The following is a 6330-nucleotide window of genomic DNA, read 5'->3' on the forward strand; positions in this document are numbered from 1 at the left end:
CACATACCCATCAAGTACCATTTTCTACGAGAACAAGTGTTTGAACAAAATGTCAAATTGGAGTATGTCCCCTCCAAAGAACAGGTTGTTGATATATTCACTAAACCACTGCCCAGAGAAACATTTGAATATCTCAGACAAAAGCTGGGAGTAATTGCTGCATCATTCTGCTGTTAAATCCAATTTTTTAGAGGAAGGTTATTATACGCGGGTTTCATGAAGTATAGTCGCATATACACACGGGTTTCTGTGGCTGAAGTGGCGTATATGTTTTTCTGACAGGAAAAATAGTGGGTCAGACTCTGATATGGGTGTTATGTCTGATGTTGATGATTACAGTCTAACGATATGTTTTGTTCATTAATTTTTATCAGACTGACAAAGATGCCTTCATTAATGACTTGTTAAAAATGCACAGGTAGCATAGGTTCAGGGGGAGCATTAGCCTTCACACGCATTTTGCATTGTTGACATTATGGTTGCTGATTCCAACTATGGCTTCAGATATTTATACCATTTGTTGCTTAAGTCATGTAAAAGTATAGGGTGTGATATGACCTCTCATACATTTGAATGAGTCCTATTAGACAAATGATGTAATTTGTATCTCCACTTTGCAAGGGATGAATGATGTAATATTTATTTTATTTCTGTCATGTATAAACAATTGGTATAGGTGGATGAGTCAAATTTGGTATATCCCCACTTGGTTGGGAGATTGATGTATGTATGAGTCATTGGTGATAGGAAGGTCAAACTCACATAGGTGAGTTATAGAGTCATGTTATTCTTTTGGAAAATATTTTTGCAGACTCTGCATGTGCTTAGGGGGAGCATGGACGGTTTAGTGAATCACAGCATCGGTGAATTCAGCATGTGCCTAGGGGGAGCATGATCAATGTTTATATTCAGTTGTTTAGATATGAAATATCTTGGTCTGCCCTTTGCCCTTGATGTCAAAGGGGAAGAGTATTTTGGTGTTGGTTGTTATCTCTAACAGTTTCTACAACATGCAGTAATCAACACCAACATGGTTGCCATCAAGTCCAAAGGGGGAGATTGTTGGCATTATGATGTATGTGTTGTACTTGATGGCAACCCACTTGTAGCAGAACATCTCACTTGTATATGGTAACGAGATGAATCTACGTAATTAGATGAATCTCTAGGAGAGATATAAGACGTAACAAAATGCATGGCAGTTGTGTTTACAGATATGACAAAATGCAAGGTAGTTCAAATGAATCATTTCAGAAGTAATATGGAAAATTACAGTGTAACAAGTCTATTCATAGGTAATAGGGCACTAGTACAGAAGAACAAGAACATGGAACTAAGGTCTACTAATCAGAATAAAGAAGGTAAAGGAAAAGGTTGATGTAAAGCAATTTAAGAAGTATATGTAGGTCCACTTAGTCAAAACAATGTATACATGCTGGTCCATAGAACAAAAAGTGCGTATACGTATACACGCACTTTCACAGAAGGAAAAGCGCGTATGGGATGGAAAATCAAGGTTTTGGTCCAAGGTATTGGTCCGAGGTATATGGCCCAAGGTATTTGGTCCGAGGTATTTGGTCCAAGGTATTGGTCCTAAGTGGTTTTGGTCCAAGGTATTGAGAAAGGCCTAAAACTATATAAGGAGGAGAAGATCATTAGGCCAAGTGTGCAAGTAATGAATATCTTATGAAGAGTGAGATCAAAAGCAAATATGCATGTTATGGGTTTATGGTGCTTTGCTTGATCTGAACTAAGGATGAACCTTAGCGGTTGATGGGGATGAGATCTAATGATGGATCAGGATCATGAGACCTAAAATGAATTATTATTATATGGTTTGATCATGGATAGTCTAGATCTGAATGCTAACGCATGATTTACACTGTAAATGTTCTGATTTGGGTATGTCTGAAGTCCGGAGGTGCAACGAAGTTATGAAGTAAGTATTTGCAGATCTGTACGCTGGTTCGCTTTGGTGAAGGTGCGTATACACGTTGGTTCGGATCTTCCAAGTAGCGTATGCAAAAGAAACGCTTGATGTTCAAGGATGACTAATCTATCAGATCAGTGTTGTTGTTTCACTGTTGTTTGTCAATGAAGTCTTCTTATATTTTAATGTAAAACTGAATGAATAAGGAGTTTGATATTTGATAGATTGATTGTATAAGTGAGAAGAAGTGATCTCCGTTGTTTCCTGTGTAAATCTCTGTAAGTTGACAGTAGATGTTCAGTATATTGTTGGTTGGTACAAACTTGATTCAAAAATTTATGTTTGCAATAGCTTTGGAGGTATACTTAGGTTTGATTAACGGAAGTAGCGTATACACACAGTTTGGGTTCAGCCAAGTAACGTATACAATCTGAGGCATGGTTTCTGAGGTTACAACTGGTTCTGAATGATGATGCAGGTTTTTGGGTTCAGCACAGTGTTTTGGTGACAGTGATCTGGTTGTTTCAGATTAACTACATGTTGGTTGATGAAGTTTGAGTTTCTAAATTTTTGATGGGTTATTGATGAGTCAAGGTTTTCATATGTCTTGATATGTGGGAGGAGCATCTAGTCTGAAAATTCATGAAACATGGTCCCTGGTGGAAGAGTGGAGTTTTCTGTAGGCTGGCACCTATGTACTAGTAAACATATTGGCTAGTACAAGAGCTAGGGGGTTGTAGCTCCCTTCTAGTAGAAGCTGGAGAACGAGAGAAGGTTGTAACCTTCTGCAGGTAGAAACCTGCGTACTAGTATGAGTCTGCACCAGTACAAAATTGTAAACAGATTTTCTTATTATTAAAAGAAGACAGAGACGACAACAGCAGGTGGTTTTCACCCACATTGGGTTTCCACCTTAAATCTTGGTGTTCATGTGTGTTGCTTATGTGTGATGCTTTATTCTGCTTTTACTGCACTGTCTAATAAGTTACTGATGTACTGGTTTAAGATCAACACATGATAAATTGTCTAAATCACAAGTTCTTTGGATATACGCTGGTTTCTCTAATCATAGTTGCGTGTACACGCTAGTTCACTTCACTAAAGTAGCGTATATAAATTTGTTTGAGAAATAAAATTATTGATATGATAATACTAATTCACCCCCCTCTTAGTATTATTTCCAACACATGTGTGGGCCAGTAGTGTCACTACATTAAACAATGTATAATTATTTTCAACATTGTCGATAGTAAAAGATAATTCACTCAAACCATGTGTGGGCCAGGAGTGTTACTACATTAAATTTTGACATTGTCGAAGTTTCGACAAAAGATAATTTATAATTTCTTTAGAGAAATTTTAGAGTGAAATCATATTCAAAGAACGCATTAAAATATATGTGGTCAACCGTTGTGTTGATCATATTTTTTTAATCTAATTTCATTAGAATTTTTATTTGAAACAATATGAATTACAGAATTTTCAATTTAGAGAGCGTATAATTGTTTATGAAATCTTTTTTCATCAAAATTCTATGTATATCTAATGAGTCATGTTAAAGTTGAAGCTTTTGGTGTTTTTGTTTATTTTTTTTTGTTTTATAATTATGTGGCATGAAGATTCAAGGTTCTTAACCATGAAGATTCATCTTCACTTTATCATGGAAATTCTTATTCTATAAATAGGCTTTGTTATAATATCATGGGCCAATACTATGGCTTATTAATACCACACCCAAAAAACCAATATCACATTTGTTCATATGACATTTTTAATTTAATTAAAAGGAAAAAAAAGTGCATAAGTACTTTGGAAATAAATTTCAACCTTTTATTTGTGAATACTACTAAAAATGTTCTAGAATATTCCGTAGAGGTTAAATCTCTACAATCCACCTAATAATTATTGATAATTAAATTAAAATTATGGAAACCCTAGTCCAAAGACGAACCTATCAACATAATGATAGATATGATAAAGAGTTGAAAACATAATATATTAAATAATGGGTTTCTAGGGTATGTGATGGCGAGCAGGATTACATCATCGGGGTCCTGGAGGAATTTTTATTGGATCTGATGACATTCGCTTGGCATATTCCACCATTCACATAGATTGCTTTTCGTTCTGTTGCATTCCAACAACTTTTAAAAAATAACATTATTATGGGGCCTAACTTAATTAAAAATGCTCAAGGTGGAATTTCGGGAAGATTGTTTGATGAAACACTTCAGTGTAATAGCTTGTTGGAATTGATGCAAAAAAATAATATAGGATGAGATGCTGAGAAGTGACTTCAAGGGGCTGGAGAGAGTATGGTGGACGATTTACCATTTTCCTTAATTAAAAATATTTTAATTAGTCATTTAATTAAGGAAAAATAATTAACTGGAGGAAAATGCCCAAAAGTGACTTCACTGAAATAAAATAAAATTAAAAAGTCACTTAAAATAAAGTAAATGAAGGAGCTTCTAGAATAATAAAAGAATAATAAAATAAGATGCTTCTAGAGGCTTCGAGATCTATCCATCATATATATAAAAGAGGACGAGGTCGTCATTTGGAGACACCTTGGATTTGTGTATTGTCTTTGTGGTGAGGTTTTGAGAACCGGATTCTCTACTTCAATAGTAGCCCCTAGACGTAAATCCTCGGGTGATTCAGTGAGAGTGGACGAGCATCCATCTTTTCCCTTGGTGAATCTATTCAAAATTCAATCTCTTCCCTTGGTGAATCTATTCAAAATTCATAGGTTGCAGTTTATTGATTTTCAGTTTGTTTTGAAGGCCAGTTGCCGCATTATTGTAGATCTATTTGGGACCATTCTTGCTCTTGTACCAGCTTATTTACATATTAATAAAATAACGCTGAGATCTTTAGCATGTTTATATGTACCAGCTTATTTACATATTAATAAAATAGCTTATTTACATATTAATAAAATAACGTTGAGATCTTTAGCATGTTTATATTGTCTATTATTCAGTTGCAGATTCTATTTCTCATTTTTGCTATAAATTTTGTGATTTAGTTTGTACAAATTGTTTATAATGCCCAGGGCTTACATTTCTAAAACTATTTTCTCCAAATTTTATTATATTTAAAACATTACATATTCTAAATAAATAAATTTAAATTACACAATTAATTAAAATAATTACATTCAAACTTAATATAATTTCTAAATAAATTTAAATTAATAAGAGGAGAATTAATAATTTTACATTATTTTTCTATCTAATTTAAATGGATTTTAATCAAAATATTCGTTTAATAATTCATTTTATTCTACACAAACTTGATAAGTGTACTCTCCTAATAAATCTATCAACCTTGAAAAATATACCAATACCTAAGGAGCCACATATTTGGAAAAAAAAAAGTTTGCAAAAATGGTTAAACATACTTTATAGCTATTAAAATGCAGAAATTGATATGTTTGCTCTCACATATAAAAATACAAATACAAACATTGAAAATATACCAATACTTTTTCTTTTTTTTTAAATCTAAAATAATCAGTAATTGGTGACCAACCACATATGTCATGATATGCTTCCTCTCGCATATAAATCTATATGCCTTTAAAATATGCCAATACCTTACCAGCCACATATTTCTCCAGGAGAAGTTAAAATACGTTGGAGCCATTACGATGCAGAAGCAAAGCAGGTGAATATCACCTCAGCATAATGTGGCCATTCAAATTCTCCAACGAGTTTCTAGTCACTAGCAGTATGGATTGATTGAGAAACTCTGCCATTTAGTGTAATTGTAATGATGATTACATTAGTCATTTCTGCTGGAGCGGTTTGGCGCCTATACCAGTTATTACTTCATATATAGACTATGAAAAATGCAGTTGTAATGTATTTCGTTATTTCATTTAGATAGTGATGGTTTAAGGATCTGAGATGACTGTCAAACAAAGTCTGTTTGGCTTTTAAGTAAAGGCTTAATTTCAAAAGCCTCAAAAAGATTTGATTTTGTGAATTTTTGAGACGAAGTATTTAGCAACAGGAACTTAACTAATTAAATTATTTCTTAGCTAATTAAATTATTTTTTAGTAACAGAAATTTAGTTAACTAAATTATTTCTTAAAATTGTGAGTTTGTTATCATTTATATAAAACTGATTTCTATTTTTTATATCATTTTTTTGTTTGGGTGAATTAGTTATTTTTCATATAACAATGGTTTGTTTGCTGTTTTTTTTGGTTTGTTTGTTGGTGAATTGGTTATATTTCAGATAAAAATAATTCCCCAAAAACAAACATATCCATGTTGGGGAGCCTAAACCCGAATAAAAAAGCAACCAACAACTTAGAAAGATTTTGTAGCGAAAGATTATGAAACCAACGGCTGAATTCTAAGCATTCAACCTAATGAATTTATATGTC

This window comes from Pinus tabuliformis, chromosome X (assembly GCF_031772625.1).
Source record: "Pinus tabuliformis cultivar Carrire ecotype Pingquan chromosome X, CPIR1, whole genome shotgun sequence".
NCBI classification, from domain to species: domain Eukaryota; kingdom Viridiplantae; phylum Streptophyta; class Pinopsida; order Pinales; family Pinaceae; genus Pinus; species Pinus tabuliformis.